Raw genomic sequence first — 18,308 nt, 5'->3', positions numbered from 1 at the left:
TCAGATTATTTGAATTTTTAATACTATAGAAAGTTAATATTGTTGCCTATAAAGTCCTGAATTCATTTGCCTTTGTATTTAAGATTTTTCTCTCCTAATTTCCTAATGGACTCTTGGATTTGTAAATGAGTCAACTTCAGCATTCGATCCCTAGAAGTTCTACTGTTATCAAAATGTATGCACATATTTTATAATCTTACTTTTGAAGTATATGTTAATGTATAATAATGAAAAATACTTATACAGCATGGAGTAGGGGCTTACTATTGGAAGTAGTTTAGAAATATTAACTCCTTTTGTCTTTATAGTATAAATTGTGCAATTTTTATTATCATCTATAGATGCAAAAACTTGGATATAGTGAGGTTATATAATTTGAGGTCACTCAACTAGTAAGAGTAGAGCCAAGATTCAAACCAAGGATTGTAGTTGAAGGCAGTATGCTCTCAATCATTACTCCCTAATACAGTTCTACATAAATGACATGAACCTGGAACATGAGAGTTCTTAAAATTTATTTCAATTGGCGCAAAATATATTAGGCATCAAGGGTGCCTTCCTTTTAAATGTTTGCATTCTCTCACAAGCTAAACACTCATCTACAACAACTCTTTCTAACATCTGACTCTTGATCTCAGCTCAAATCTTGCTCTCAGAGTCATGAGGTCAAGCACCGTGGGCATGGAATCCACATAAATAAATAAATAAATAAATAATAAATAAAATAGTAAATATGTAAAAAAGAGGGGCAGCACCTGGGCGACTTAGTCAGTTAGGCATAACAACTATTTCTTTTGTTTGGAAAACATTTATTGATATGCCTTTAAAGAAAATTATTTCTAAACATTTGGGAAATTGTACAATACTTGTTTTTAGGGTCAGTGTTTTTGTTTATGGAAAATGGTTGTAGGAATTATTCAATGCTTGCTCTTGATCATTTTTTTTCCGAAAGCATAAACTAATATGGAGTACATATCAAAATATTGCCTATAGTTTTAGGTAAATAATTTCTTAATATTATACTGTACATTGAATGCATTGAATAGTGGCAAGTATATTAATAATAGGAGTAAGGATAAAAACAATTCTCAAATAGAGATATATCATTTCTGTTTTTTACTGCTGCATAACATATCATCAAAAATGTAGTGGCTTTAAATGACAAAAATATTTCTCATGTTTTGGTGTATTGACTGGGTTCACTTGGTGTCTAATGGAGTGTCAGATAGCCAAAAGGCTAAATATGGCCTTACTCAAAAAGTTCACAGTTGGAGCTGGCTTCCAGGTGGGACGGTTATTGATCAGTAGCCTTAGTACTTCTATACGTGGGCCTCCCTACATGATTTCTTGGACTTCCTCACATCATAATGGTTTAATTTCAAGAGGGAACATTTCAAGTGCACAGACACCAACAATTAAGCTCCTGTCCAGCCTGCACATTCATCAGGCGTGCTCATATTCCCTGGCCATAGCTAGTCACATGGCCAAACCCAGAATCAATATGGGTGTGGACTACAAATGAGCATGAATAGAGCTAGGGAATGGTTCCTTGAGTGCCATCAAACTAATAACTATCATTCAATAAAAAAGTAATATTAGCCTTTACCTAATTTTCCATCTCTGCTTTAAACAATGGCAAGTAGAACTGAAAATCTAGCCCTACCATCTTTGTAGACTCGCAGTCTCAGCATGACAATAGTGTGGCAATTTTATTTTCTCATTGAATGCCCTGCATATACTATTTTAGAAATCCATTTTTTGAACTGACTAGGATTTTGTCTTCATTCTCTTTTCTGATATTTTTATCAAATTATCTTAAAATTCATTCCCTCTCTTAGAGTCAAGCTTATTTCTGAAAACTAAGTCTGCTTATCTAGCTGTTGACCTCTGTTAGAAAAGTATCACAAACATAGGAAATTTGTTTTAGTAGAATTCTAGCAAAAATTCAGTTATAGGCTTATGTGATTACTCAGTTCTGGAGGATCCCATTGTTTAATAAGGGATCTGATGAGTTACAATATTTTTTTAAAACAAATATTAATATCTGTGTGTTTCCTTGCTGTACCTTGCCAAACTGGCTATACTTTCAGTGTCCATATAAGCATATAAGCATAAATCTCCAAAAACTTACACTTCTCTGGTCATTTATTTTATTGCTACATCACAGCTCCTACCTATGCCTTCCTTATTTTGATCGGTTTTGATAAATTTATGCATTTGTTTAATCATATCCCAAACAAGATTGAGGATATTTCCATAAACCCCACAAGTTCTCTTATATTTTTTGCAAGTTATTCCTCACCTGTCACTTTCTCAGACAACCATCTGTCTGATTTCTATCCACTCTGCACTAGACAGAGTGGTGTGTGGACTTAAAAACTGTCTCAAACAACAACAACCCTATTTTGTAAAGTTTGCCAATTTTGATAGTGTAAATTCTCCTACAATGGCACCATGGCTGACTTTAATCTACCAAGGTAACATCACTGAATGTAGAGTTGGGAAGAAATTTGCAATAGCACACTGCGATACACTATTATATTATTTCTACCTTTCAAATACAGTATAAATATATAAACAGCATAGATAAGAAATGGTAAGTTTTGAGTGTTTATTTTATATTACTTATAAACCTATGTAAGTCAAATTGTAATAGTTGGTTTGTTCAACTGGCTCACAGAAATCCTGAAAATTTTACAGCTGATATGAGCCAGCTCTGATACAACACTAACAAGAGTTGCCTATTCTGTGAAATGAATGTCATACCAGTGGAATTATTCTGCATGTCCTCTTTTGTTTCTTTTGCACAAATAATGGTTCTGAGATTCATGCATGTTATTGCATGCATCAGTAGTTTATTGTCTTTTGTTGTCAAATGGTATTCCATTCTATGAATAGAGAACAACTTTTTTAGCCATTTACCTCTTGATGGATATTTGTATTACTTTCAGATTGGCTCTTACTAATAAAGCTATGAACATTTGTGTTGACTTACACTTTTATTTCTCACAGATAAAATCCTAAACATGTGTTTGCTGGGTCATAGGCTAGGGGTATGTTTAGCTTTGTAAGAAACTGCTAAAATATCTTCAACTAGTTTTGTAATTTTACTGTCCCACCAGCAACGTATGAGAGTTTAAGTTGGATCACATCCTTGTCAACACTTGGGTTTCCAACCTCTGTACTTTTTTTTTTTTTTTTTTCGTTCTAATGGGTATGTAGTGGTATTTTTATTGTGGCTTTAATTGGATTTATACTAATAAATAATTGGTACAAAATTTGTTTTTAAAGTGATCGGTGCCTCAATCTTGGACCTGAAAGTCATTCATGGCAGTCTCATTGTCTCAAGTTGTTATGGCTGATAGAATTGAGAGAATTTCCCTGGATTTCCTTCTTGCAGGCCATAATATACCTTGCTATATTTTGGGCTTTAATTCATGGGCCAAGTAGAAAAGATAATACAGAAAGGGAGGGAGAAAGCCACCTGGCATTCTAAGGTAGACATTGATGATTTATGGGAATTGTTTTGCTGGTTGTATCCTGGACTCTGGGTTTCAAAGTTGAACTCAGTACTGCATATAGGTCTCATCCTGTTCTGTGCCTATTCGATAATAACATTAATTAAATGCTAGCCTTGGCCCCATCCTCTTTTGGTCACCAGAAAATTCACCAGAATCCAAGGTGATAGAGGAAAAAGAGTGGATATAGTTGAGAAAACAATTAACCAGGGGTCTCCTGTAGTTCTACATATATCTTGCAAGTAGAGACTCTGACGGCCCTTTGTCCTAGGCTACTTTTATGGGTTATTTGCATTCCAAAAGCTTTGCAAAATAAAGATAATATCTCCTTTTGCAAATAGTATCTGTCTTGTGAAAGACATTCTTATATGCCAGTACAATCATAATAAAATGTCTCCTTCTGAAGTAAAGTAGATACAAGCTTATTGCTGATTATAAAAGATTTGAGTTCCCTAAGTTTAGGGTTCTTCTGCTGTAACACACTCCACTGCATGTACAGTTGTTAAATGGCCCTCTTCATGGTGCTCTGTGGGAACTGGGACTCAGAGAACCAATGCAAAAAAAAAAAAAAAAAAAAAGCTAATATTTTGGCTACTGTTCTTATTGTGATTAATAAACCATCTTTCACTTCTGACCATGAAACTGTGACAAGCTAACAAAACCTTGGAAGACGGGTAAAATCTCAGACGTTTGCTGTTCTTGACAGTGTCTATGTCCAGCAAAATCCAAATAAAAGAATGGTCATAGCTGTGTTATTTATTAACAACCAAACTAAGCCTGATGATCACAGACCTGTACCGCTGGGGCAAATAATATATTATATGTTAATAAAAAGAACTTAAAAAATAAAAAATAAAAGGATAATTTTTAAAAATTGTTACAGACCCTAAGAAACAAACTGAGGGTATTGAAGGGGAGGGGAGTGAGGGTAGGGTGAGCCTGGTGGTGGGTATTGGGGAGGGCAGGTATTGCAGGGAGTACTGGGTGTGGTACATAAACAATGAATCTTGAAACACTGAAAAAATAAAATTAAAAAATCGTTATAGTATATCTATACAATGAATACCATATAGCTATTACTGCGTGGCTACAAAAATTCAAAGAAGCAACAAAGCAAACAACATGATGAATCTCAAATAAAATATGTTGTATGATAGAAGGCACACACAAAATGACATATACTATAATTTCACTTATGTAACATACAAGAATGAGTAAAATTCATCAATAGTGACAGATGTCAAGATAATGGATATGAAGGGGGGTTAGGTATTGACTCAAAAGGAGCATGAGGCAAGATTCTGAAGGAGCGGGAAATGTTCTGGGATATACTTCCATATTTTTGTGAATATACATATGGAAAAATGCATTTGTCTGTGATTAATAGTATATTCTTGTTTTACTATTATATGGTAAACCTTAATGAAAACATTTTTTAAATTATTTAAACTTTAGAGTAACTTTTCTTAATAAACTATGGCTTGCAATATTGAGGAAATTGTAATACTGAGGAATACTTAATATTCTAAGAAGCTTGAAAGAAGTTATTTTGCTGAATTAAACATGGTATCTCTTGTTTGATAATATTCCTGATTATACCTTATCAAGAAAGAAAGAGAGAAAGAAGGAAAGAAGGAAGGAAGGAAGGAAGGAGAGAAAAAAAAGAAAGATATTTGAAGTAATAGTTTACCTAAAATTTTATTTGAAAGCAATTTAAACTAGATAAAGAAAGTACTTTTTAGAGCAAGTGTAATATCAAGTTTCCAAGATATGTGTATCTCTTGTCCTTAATTATCTATTGCTTACTTAATTGCTTATATTAGTTATTGCAGGTAAAGTTAATTTTAGCTTAGTTTCAAAAATAATTTTATTATCAAAGTTTAGACTCAATGTGTATTATTTTTTTTTATTGATTTATTCAACAGAGAGAGAGAGAGATCACAAGTAGGCAGAGAAGCAGGCAGAGAGAGAGGGGGAAGCAGGCTCCCTGCTGTGCAGAGAGCCCGATGCGGGGCTCCATCCCAGGACCCTGAGATCATGACCTGAGCTGAAGGCAGAGGCCCAACCCACTGAGCCACCCAGGCGCCCCAATGTGTATTATTTTTGACGTGTCCTTTATGTGTCAGTTTTTTACTGATCAAAAGAGAGATGCTGTATTTCTTTTTTTTTTTTTATAAACATATAATGTATTATTAGCCCCAGGGGTACAGGTCTGTGAATCACCAGGTTTACACACTTCATAGCAGAGATGCTGTATTTCAATATAGGTTTTTTTTTTTTATATATAAAGATTCATTTATTTATTTGAGAGGAAGAGAGCACATGCATGCAGGTGGGACAGAGATAAGGAGAAAGAGACAGAATTCTTTTTTTTTTTTTAATTTGACAGAGAGATCACAAGCAGGCAGAGAGGCAGGCAGAGAGAGAGGAGGAAGCAGGCTCCCCGTAAGAGCAGAGAGCCCGATGCGGGGCTCCATCCCAGGACTCCGAGATCATGACCTGAGCCGAAGGCAGCGGCTTAACCCACTGAGCCACCCAGGCGCCCCAAGAGACAGAATTCTTAAGCCGACTCCTGGCTGAGCACGGAGCCTGACCCCAGCATCCTGAGATCATGACCTGAGATGAAATCAAGAGCAGGTTCCTTCACCAACTGAGCTACTCAGGCTCCCTAAGATCTAGGTTTCTGATACGACTTTCCAATAAAAGGAACCAGGACTTCTTGGTGAAATGGCTGATTCTTGGACTGGAGTGAAGGATGTAAAAGATGAGCCTGAGTACCTTTTAATTCCAGAAAGTAAGGTAGTGTTCAACGGGCGGGGGGAGATCCACAGTGATGGATGTATTAGTCTGCTAGGTCTGCCATAACAAAATACCAAATGGGGGCTTAAACAACAGAAATTTATTTTCTCACAGTTCTGGAGGCCCGAAGTCAAAGATCAAAGTGCCATTTAATTTGGTTTCTGGTGAGAGCTCTCTTCCCGGCTTATAAACAGCCAACTTATTATTCTCACATGGCCTTTTCTCTATATGCATGTGGGAAAGAGGGAAATAAAGAAAGACAAAATGCTTTCTGGTATTTCTTCCTCTTTTTGTAAAGACAACTATTCTATTAGATTAGGGTTTTAACATATGAATTTTGTAGAGACACAATTCAGTCCATAACAATGGGTATATATCAAAGGGACACAGATCAGCAGTAAGGGCTCCTAAAGGTCAAAGGTACAACAAATTGAGCAACAAAACAAATCAAGATCAATGAACCCCTGTGTTGCAAGTATAAAAGTGTGTTAACAAATAAATACATAAGGAGTATACAATAATCTACATAAATAATCTGTCCTCAAGGAGTGTAACTCCCTACTCCTAAAGTGTAGGCTATGCATGGTGACTTCCTTCCAAAGAATACAGTCTGGGAGAGGAAAGTAATAATGTAGTGGAACAAACTGACAAACACTAATTCAGCCAGATGTACAAGGTCAAATCAATAATGATAAGTCACGGGGTGCCTAGGTGGCTCAGTGGGTTAAAGCTCTGCCTTCGGCTCGGGTCCTGATCCCAGGATCCTGGGATCGAGCCCTGCTCGGGCTCTCTGCTCAGCGGAAAGCCTGCTTCCTCCTCTCTCTCTCTCTGCCTGCTTCTCTGCCTACTTGTGATCTCCGTCTGTCAAATAAATAAATAAAATCTTTAAAAAAAATAATGATGTCATGTTGATAATATATTCTTTTGATATGATGTGATGAAAATTGTAGTTCATCTCTGTGATCTTCCTCTTCTTCCCCAAAACATGGAACCCTAGTTTAATCATGAGGAAAACATAGGCAAATTTCAATAGAAGGACATTCTAACCAGTACAACTCAAACTGTCAAAGTCATTGTAAACAAGGAAAATCTGAGAAACTATCACAGCCAAAAAAGCCTAAGAAAACATGACAATTAAATGTTTATGGTGTACTGGGTGATACCCGAGAACAACAACAACAAAAAAGTGTTTTATGGAAAAACTAAAGATATCTCAACAAAATATGGACTTTATTTAATTAGTAATAATGTATCGGTTTATTGGCTCAATTATGACAAACATACACTAATTATCAGGGAAACTGTATATGGACATGAGTGGGGACTCTCTGTGCTATCTTCATTTTTCTATAAATCTAAAACTATTATAAATAAAAGGTTTATTTAAACTAAAAAAATTACTACATATCCTAAGAGAGAGAAATTAGCTGACTTCTAAGGCGCGTGACTATTACCATTTTTAAATGTTTTCCAATTTTCCCTATTTTTTTGCAATTATGTTGTTTTATCTCCCGCATTTTCTATTAGTATTTAATCATATTTTCAAGGCCCCTTAGGAACATAATCAGTATCTAATTAACTTGCATGTAGTGGTAAGTCATCTATGGGTCATTTTCCCTTAGCAACTCTTCATTATTGATGTTTATACACGACTTTATATTGTACTTGTAGACAATATTTACTATAAAGTAAAGAAATCAACTGGCTCCATAATAAACCCCAGGATTATACTGGAACAAGTACCAGTCTTCTATATACATGTTATAGAATTATTATATTAAATGATTAATGTCTCTTGCTAAAAAATTAAATAAAAATAACTTGATATTTAATGTCTCATAAGCAAAATATTATTCCAGCAAACAGAAAAATTAGATCTTGACCATAATACTTTATAAATTGGGAGCATTCTTTTTTTTTAACTAAGCTTTCAAATTATTGTTGCTTAATTAAAAAATAAAACTCATATATATCTGGCTTCAAATTGTCAAATTTGCAGAATGGCAGATGTCAACCAGTTGTCATTTAACAATTTTGTCAAATATGCATATTACTAAAGAGTTTATAATTTATTCCATTGGCCTATAAGAAATGGATATTTCAATGAATAAAATGGAGAAATGGAAAAACAGCAATGACCTTGAATGAATATATTGCCAAGTCTAAAACAATCTGGTATCATAGGAAAAATGGGCTGATCCATTCATTTTATACTGACCAGAACTTTGGCAATTATTTCTTTAAGTAACATATTTATAGAAATATCATACATGGGGCGCCTGGGTGGCTCAGTGGGTTAAAGCCTCTGCCTTCGGCTCAGGTCATGGTCCCAGAGTCCTGGGATCGAGCTCCGCATCGGGCTCTCTGCTCAGCGGGAAGCCTGCTTCTCCCTCTCTCTCTCTGCCTGCCTCTCTGCCTACTTGTGATTTCTGTCTGTCAAATAAATAAATAAAATCTTTAAAAAAAAAAAAAAAAGAAATATCATACATAAGAAATCCATATGTCAAATCTGATTATAAACTCATGTAACATTGTGATCATACCATATCTCTAGATGTTTAAAATAAAAATTTGAAGATGTTATTAATGTGAATATTCCTCTGAAATTTTAATAATTTTAAAGTAAATTTAGTATTAATAATTTTGAGAGGTTCATATGCTATACAGTATTCTATCACTACCCATGTGAAATGAAAATAAGGACATAAACTGACCAAAATGTTAATAATTTTTTAAACTCCCTTTTTAGCCCAAATGTCTTTTTGGATATTTTGTGAAAGTATATACCCTACTATATCTTTTCCTTACAAGAACTCACCAATATAGAGCTAAATTCCCTTTGTATTTAATAAAGCTACATGTATACATTGTATACATAAATAAAAGTTCCCAAAAAGTATGAATATATAACCGGAAATAAAATTTTAATATGATTTCCATTGAAAGGAATATACACCTGCACTCGGCCTGCCTAGTCTTAAGCAAGCTAATCATTACATTAAAAATATGATCACATCAAAAATAACTTGGCACATGAGAGGGACTGGACCAGGTGGAGGGGATTTGTTTTTATTTTCCAAATGAATATTTGTAATGTGTTTTGTAGGAAGAGTTTGCTAAATCAATGTGTAGTTTGTATATCCATTCCATTCCGAATATTATGGTATTATAACAGAATTTTCTAAAGGAAAGAATATGGAAGGAAGAAAAGGTATTTGATTGGGATGAGTTTTCCAGATTACTCAGAATTGAATTTTTTCTTTATCTGTTATTGTAATATTATTTTATCTCAAATTCCATCATAGGAATAGAATTAGGTATCCAACAAAATATAATGAAGTCTATAGATAGAAATTACATTGTAGTAACCCTACAGAGATGCTAGTAGACACACCATTGACTTTTCTTTTTTTTTAATCTTATGAGACCCATAAAGGGCAGCCTTTTGTTTGATAGCAACTTTTGACATTTATTACTTTGCTTCTAACCATTCTTTTTCTCTTCAATTTATTAAGTTATAAATGTATCATTTATTTTCTTGAATATTGTATTTTCACTAATATTCTTACTGGTTTTTATTTCTTTTGCTCTACATGCACGGGGTTCTAATACAATGTCCTTGAATAATGAGCAGAATGTTTGTGTCTGTATAGTTAGTATTTCAATGATATCAGTAAGCTTTTCTATTCAATGGGAGATAAGCTATAACTTAAAACTTAAGATAAAAGAAATTAAAGTATGTATATGCATGACCCTCCGGTATTTATGTGTTCTTTTATGAATGTGAGTAAATGTATGTATGTAATTGTGTGGTGGAAAAAATGTAAACATATCCTCAGGGCGCCTGGGTGGCTCAGTCCTTAAGCATCTGCCTTCCACTCAGGTCATGACCCCAGAGTCCTGTGGTCAGCCCCACATTTGGCTCTCTGCTCTATGGGAAGCTTGTTTCTCCCTTTCCCACTCCCCCTGCTTGTGTTCCCTCTCTTGCTGTGTCTTTGTCTGTCAAATAAATAAAATCTTAAACAAACAAACAAACAAACAAGCAAACAGGAAAAATTTAGTATGGCTTCTGAATGTTCTATTAATGCATTCCTTATAAAATCTTCCATGGTTATTCAAATGAGAATTCTTCTGATTTGGCTGGTGTAGTGGATATTCAAGTGAAATTCAGGAAGCTTGAGTTAAGACATTTATATTATCCTAACCTTGGCTTTTCCTTCTTTAAATAAGGCCACTATCGTAGGTGATGTATAAGATCATTTCCCAAATCAAACTCCTCAAGCTATACCTGTGAAACAGTTCCAAACCTGGGCATTCCCTCTCAGAGCACCCTAACTTTGACCACTTGGAAATCCCCAAAATGAACAACATCAAGCTAAATTTAAAAAGTGGCTTGCTTGGGGAGCCTGGGTGGCTTGGTTGGTTGGGTGTCCAACTCTTGGTTCCAGCTCAGGTCCAGCACAGGGTCATGAGATGGAGCCCTGTGTCAGGTTCTGTGTGTAGCATGGAGTCTGTTTAAGATTTTCCCTCTCTCCTTCTGCCCTTCGCCCTGCTTTCTCTCTCTCTCTCTCAATAAATAAAATCTTTTTTATCTTTTTTTTTAAGTGTCTTCCTTAAGATATATACACAAGTAGAAATTGAGAAGTTTGGAACAGAGATTTGTTTGAGTAGAGTGATTACAAAAGAATCCAAAAAGAGCAAAGAGCAAAAAAGTCTTATCTTGATTATGAGCTAACTTTGTGATTCCTGCTCTGGTTCTTATTCCTTTAAAACATCCACTTTCTAGCACTATTAACTACACAAGACTGGTATTGTAGTAACATTAGCAACTGAGATGTCCTCAAAAGAAAGGTGTTTTCCTGTTTATAATTCAAGACATCTGTTAAAAAAAGTTGTCTTTACCAGGATTTTATTTGTCAACATGATCTGGTCATTTAGGAAAACATTAAAAAATGTTAGAATAATATGGGATACGGATATATAGAATCAAATCTAGATCCATAGGAATAGATGAAAAACTTGAACTATTAAATCTACTGATGAAAAGATTTGGAGAAAACAGTGTTGCTTAGTGCAAGATAATTCTATGAAAACATAGTATTTCTAAGTGAAATAGTATGTTTTGTTTATTAGAAAAAAAACTGTAGAAGACTTGGGAATAGTTGAAAAGAGTATTTGGTTTCTTTAATTTGGGAAACTAGGTGCCTTCTAGGGTACTGTCTGAATTATTTCTACCTTTTATTGTCTTTGATCTATTTTACAACTGTGTAAATAACAGAAAATGGAAAATAATGCATATTAATTGTGCTCACAGAAAAACAAATTAGTTGTCTCCAATGTAGTAGTTATTGTCCTGTGGACAGACCTGTTCGCACTACAAGTAAATTCATTTCAGTATTCCTCTTCTGCCTAGGTATATGTGATACTTTAATTTTCCTTTAACCACTTGAAACATTTTATGGATCCTCTCATTAAATAAGTAACATTTTTATATCTGTTTATTTTATTTTGTTATGGGAGTCATTTTATTATTTTTATTCTTTAGTAGTATTCAAGCATTTGTGTTTACAAAAATCGGATCAATAAGGATAATAAGACATTTGGGGGCTATCTTTCATTTTTTTTTAAAAAACCCTTTTTCACTTGGGAGGTTCAGAAAGGTGCTTATATGACTTGTCTGTATTTTCTACAATATGTCAGTGACAAAAATGTTCTATGATCTCCAGAAAAGACACAGCTATGACTAGACATTATTTTTATCTACAAAGGTTCAGAAATTAAATCTAAAAATGTATTAGTTTTGCTTTAAAAATGAATTAATTTTAGTAGGGAACAGATTTTCAAAAGATAGTAGGTAAGTCTCTTGATCTTTTTGGTAGGAATATAGTCTTCCATTATTTATACTCATCCAGTTGCCAGCTACCTGATTTTAGTTATGATATGACATGTTTAAATAAAAATCCCCAGGCTTTGTGCCTGAAACTAACATACGTATATTTACTATGAAGGTTGTTCTCAATTCCTATAGATGCGTATGAGCAAAATAAATATGCAAGGCATCACAGAACAAAAGAACTCAAATTGACTCTATTAGCCTTACAGTCTATGCACAAACATAAACAAGGCAAAGCCCTGTTAAATTATTGATAACCTGCTTCAGCCTCTACTAATTCTTTTCAATGGAGAAGTAAACATTCACGTTAAAGGCCATAAAAATGGTCAATTAAGTCATAACTACTTGCCTGGTAGCTGATTTCCCTTCAGAGGTCTAAATCATGCACATTTATAATTTTGGGTTTATTGTACATACTTAATTTATAAATAGCCATTACAATACATTTAAACAATTTAAGAATAATAAGTGTCCTCTGTTATTTTGTTTTTCTGAATTTGCATGTGGAAATAGTATATAATTTTTTAATATCCATGATAATACTATAAATTACTTTTTTAATTAGGGACCTTTAATATATTAGTACCAGATAACATTTTTGTATGTTTAATCACAGAATTTATTTGAACAAAATTATTTGAACAAAGATGCAATTAAAGGTGCATTTCTAGTCTATGTCATACAAAAGAATAGTCTCTGAGTTTCAAAACTGTCAAGGAAGAATGAAACAATATCACTGGAGCACCTGGGTGGCTCAGATGGTTAAGGGTCTGCCTTCAGCTCAGGTCATGATCTCCAGGTCCTGGGATCAAGCCCCATGTCAGGCTCCCTGCTCAGTGGGGAGTCCGCTTCACTCTCTCTCTCTCTCTGCCTCTCCACCTGCTATGCTCTCTCTTTCTCTTTCTCAAATGAATAAATGAAATCTTTTAAAAATAATAATAATAAATAAAACAATACCACTGCTTTATGTTGAAAAAGCATAAAGATTACAATTAGTTTCTTTGATTTACATAGCTTAGGAAAATTAATGTACACATGTAAAAACCAATACCTATGGTTGTTCATGTTGTACTTTGGGAAGAGATACTCTAGGGTGATTTATTATTAAAGATTGTTATGATCTGGATGTTTCTATCTTGGCCCCCCCTGCAAATTCTTATATTGAAATCCTAACCACCAGTAATGATAGTATTAGGAGGTGAGCCTTTGGGGAGATGATAATGTCATAAAGGTGGAGGTCTCATAAATGAAATTAGCACCTCACAAAAGAAGCTCCAGAGAGATCTCCAATCCTTTCCACTATATGAAAATATAACCAGAAAGTGCTGGCTATGAACCAGGAAGGGAGCTCTTGCTAGATGGCATCATGCTGGCATCTTGGTCTTGGACTTTCTACCTTCCAAAACTGAGCAATAAAATTTTGTTGTTTATAAGCTACTCAGTCAGTAATATTTTATTATAGCAGCCTGAACAGACTAAGACAATGATATAGACACATAGCAGAATTTGAATGTGTTAAAATGAAACTTATCAATTACATAAATATATTTATTTTTCACTTTGTTGCATCAGTAAAATCAAATGCACACATTTTCCCTTTACTACTAAGTTTTGAAAGTTAAGTCTTCTATAAATTTAGGAAAGTTTTAGTCCTGGTTTTTCAGTTGTGATCATTTTAGCTCCAGAATTATTAGAATCATAAGCAGTCCCTGGGAGACTGTCCAAGAGGAGAAATAGCCAAAAAACCAGGATTAACCAGATAAATATTTTTACCAAAGGCCACTATAAGAAAAATCTGAAAACAAGAACCTTGTAGGAGATGAGAAACTGCTGCTGACTGCTTCAATCCCACAGATATAATATCCTGTGCCCACAGCCTAAATGAGTTAAGTTACCTATCAGAATGTGCAGAAGGTGTTTACCTTCAATCAACTACCACCTCTAATTTACTGACAGGAATGGCCATTACCTATATCATAAGACTACATCTGTGGACAACTACTTATCTGATGACTGGAAAAAAAAAAACAAAGAGTTTTGAAACTTCTAAGGAAAAGATCCACAGGATATACTTGTGTTATTTTGAGGTTGTATTTTAAAGGTCCTTGAGCTTCACTTTATTTAAAAAGTATTAGATCTATGAATTGACATATTTGGAAATTGGGTGAGAAGCTGTAATTCTCTTATATCTGCTCAAGTCAGACCTATGCATTCACACTTAATTTGTGTTTTTTCCAGTGCAAAACTTAATATTAACTTAGTGGCTTGCAATCCTAGGACCACAAGACAAACAACTTCTGCAGTCCAGAACATCCTGATTAACAAAGAATCCTTCTTCTCATTATGAAAACCAAACCCATTTTGCATTCAGAACTGAAATACCATTACTTGTTCTATTCCTCAGTGTGAAACCAGCATTCCTACTGAAATGAGAGAACCCACTTAAGGCATCTTTCACCAGCAGCCCTGGCCTAGCAATATCAGTCTTTGCTTTTCAGAGACACAGCTCTACCTTCACCAACATGTTATTCATTACTTAGTTGGAAAGTATAATTATGGACACTCTGCAATAACGTTTGAAAGCATGTTCACAGATTGCTTTTAATAATTCCACTAAAATATTCTTACCTAAATCTCTAAATTATATCCTGTACCTTTGCCAGAGAATTCTGCCTACTTGACTTAAGTTTATCTATTATAAATCTAGGTTTCCAACAACCATGCGAAAGGAACAAGTGCATGTTCTTTCAGCCACTCCTCTGAGCACTTTGATACCAGTACATCTGATAGAAATCCCATGCTGATAATTTCACTTTTTTTCAAAAATTGTACATTTCTATATTTGATTGAACATCCAGAGCACCAATTTCCTTATGTATCCTTGTGATTTTAATTTGCATGTACTTTCTCAAAATACATTTGTCTTTGCAAGTGTATAGTATTTTGTTCAGGATTTGACACTGTAATTACCCTTCCCACTTCTTTCAGGCAGCATGAGTATAACTTTACTGTAATTAAATAGGGGTTACAAAGGATGGCCAGTTTTCATTATGAAGAGAACTGACCTCTCCTTTTATAGTATCAGCCCCTTCAGACTGGAAAGGGAAAGTCTTATCAAATATGGAAAGAAGAGCTGCTTCAGCCGCTAAGTATCTTTCAGTAAAATTTGAGAGTTCAGGTCTTTAATTATAAAAATATCTCCACTCTACTTTTTTGCCATTCAATGTGAACATGCCGTATTAGTAACCTGGAGAGTCTATGGATTTAAATGCCTTTTGAAATTCAGTGAAGTGCAGGATTAAAATGTGAGTTTGATTTTAGTCTACCTAAAAACTATGGCTTCAAGAAAAAAAGTGTAGCGGGCGCCTGGGTGGCTCAGTGGGTTAAGCCGCTGCCTTCGGCTCAGGTCATGATCTCAGGGTCCTGGGATCGAGTCCCGCATCGGGCTCTCTGCTCAGCAGGGAGCCTGCTTCCCCCTCTCTCTGCCTGCCTCTCTGTCTACTTGTGATCTCTGTCTGTCAAATAAATAAATAAAAAATCTTTAAAAAAAAAAAAAAGAAAGAAAAAAAGTGTAGCACAGTAATATGAAGTTTTGATTGTCAGTGTATGACATGAGCCAAGGCTATGGAAATCTGGGCTTATATTTCTATTTGTTTAAGCTTTCCATGGTTGCTAGAGTAGGGAAAAAGCAAAGACCTCCACATTTGTTGAAATTTATCTGGACCCTCATTTACTCTATAGCAACAGTTCCTGGCCACCTCCAAAGCTTTGTGATCAGTAGATGTTTCCTTCCAAATGACTACATATGACTAATTTTGTTCTATTAATTGGAGGTCTTTCTGAAGTTTTAACCCTTAAGAATAGCTGTATTTTCACTGTCTTCAGCCCTAAAATTTCAAGGAAATCAACCACAGAATCCCTCTAACTCCTCTATCCAAAAAACCTGGGCAAAATTTTCCATATCAATCTTGGTATGCAGCTTCCAGCAATAGAAAATTATTCCAATAGAAATAAGTTTGGGGGGGGCATTTGGCTGGGTCACTCAGTAGAGCATGCAACTCTTGATCTCAGAGTTGCAAGTTTGAGTCCCACGTTGGGCAGAGGAGAGGAGAGGAGAGGAAAAGAAAAAGAAAAAAAAAAAGAAAATTTGGGGGAGAGTCTCAGAATTGTTACAATTCTCAAAGAAACTGGTTTGGAGTGTACTCTGTGAATTAAAAGTTCAAAATTAGAATGCAAATTTTCTCTAGTAATTGATACCTTTATTAGGTATAGACATTACATACACTACCAGCAAAATCATTGGTTACTAGATGCTGCCACAATTAATGGTACCATTGTTGCCTCTAGAAACAGACCTCGTTAGATCAACTTTGTACCCAATTTTACCCAAATTATTTTCAGATTCAGTGCAATCCCTGTCAAGTTTCCGGTGACATTTTTTGAAAAAAAAAAAAAAAAAAGAAAGAAAGAAAAAGAAAAAAGAAAAATCCACGTAAAATTCATACGGATAAAGGACCCCAAAAGCTTAAACAATCTTGGAAAATAACAAAACTGAGACACATGATTATGATTATGATTCCAAAACTTACTACAAAGCTATAGTAATCAAAACAGTTTGGTACTGGCATAAAGACAGACAAATAGAGTAAAGGAATAGAGTAGACATCACAGAAAAAATCATATATATATATATATATATATATATATATATATATATACACATACACACAAATAATTTTTGTAAGTTTACCAAAACCATTCCATGGAGAAAGGACAGTCTTTTTAACAAATGTGGTGGAGAAACTGGCTATTCACATACAAAAGACTAAATTTGGACCCTTACCCAATAACATGTAAGAAATTAACTCAAAAGGATCAAGCATTTAAACTTAAAAGCTAAAACCATAAAAGTCTCAGAGAAGAAAAATAGAACAAAATCTTCATGACAGTGGATTTGGCAATGATTGCTTGGTTATGACATCAAAGGTATAGGCAACAACAAAAATAGACAAATTGGAGTTCTTGAAAATTTTTAAAATTCCATACATCCAAAGACACTACCAACAAAGCAAACAAGCAAACATAAAATGGGAAAAATATTTACAGATCATATATTTGATAAGGGATTAATAACCAGAAAATACAGATAATTCCTAAAACTTGATAACAAAAACAGAAATGCATTCAAAGACTTGAATAGGGATTTATTCAAATGAAATATACAAATGGCCAATGAACATGAGATGATGCTCAGCCTCACCAAGCATTAGGAAAATCCAAATCAAAACTATAGTGAGATACTACCTCCACCCATTAGGATGGCTGTTATCAAAAAACAGAAAACAAGTGTTAGACAGGATGTGGAAAAAAATGGAATCTTTATGCAGCATTGGTGGAAATGTAAAATGATAAAAGCTTCTATGGAAAACAGCATAATGTTCCTCAAATTAAAAACAGAACTATCATATAATACAACAATTCTTCTTCTGGGCATATATATCCAAAATAGTTGAAACCAGGTAAAAAAAAAAAAAAAAGATAATCGTATAACCATGTTAATAGCAGCATTATTCTTAATTACTTAAACATTGAAGCAACTCAAATATCCATCAGCAGATGCATGGAGAAGCAAAATGTGTTATATACATACAATGGAATGTTATTCACCCTTTAAAAGGAAATAGATTCTGCAATGTGCTACAAAAGGATGAACCTTGAGGACATTATGCTAAATGAAATAAGCCAGTCACAAAAAGACAAATATTTTATGATTCCACTTATAGCAGATACTTAGAAGAATCAAAATCATGAGACAGAAAGTAAAATGGTGATTTCTAGGGGCTAAGGGAAAGGAGAATTGGAGTTATTTTTTAATGGGCTTCAGTTTTATAAGATGATAGAGTTGTGGAGATGCAAGGTAGTGATGGTAGCACAACATTATGAATGTTTTTAAAGCTACTGAACTGTACACTTTAAAATGGTTATGATGGCAAATTTTATGTTATGCATATTTTACCACAAAAAAAAAAAAACTAGAGTACAGGGGAGTAATATAATGTATGACCCACAAATTCAATGACTTGCATTAAAAAAGATCA

At 34.2% G+C, this 18,308-nt stretch overlaps 1 protein-coding gene across 1 annotated transcript in view; it reads left to right on the top strand.

The window, feature by feature from the left end:
• Positions 1–4,200: 4,200 nt before the first annotated feature.
• LOC125107214 (translationally-controlled tumor protein-like) overlaps positions 4,201–18,308 on the top strand; it is a 29,267-nt gene continuing 15,159 nt past the window's right edge. Inside the window, exon 1 of the mRNA XM_047742094.1 lies at positions 4,201–4,213. The gene's annotated coding sequence lies outside the window, so the exon portion shown is untranslated. The remainder of the gene's footprint in view (positions 4,214–18,308) is intronic.

Source organism: Lutra lutra, chromosome 8 (genome assembly GCF_902655055.1).
Source record: "Lutra lutra chromosome 8, mLutLut1.2, whole genome shotgun sequence".
Taxonomy (NCBI): Eukaryota; Metazoa; Chordata; class Mammalia; order Carnivora; family Mustelidae; genus Lutra; species Lutra lutra.
Note: the sequence above shows the minus strand (reverse complement) of the source record. Positions and strands in the feature narration are given on the sequence as shown.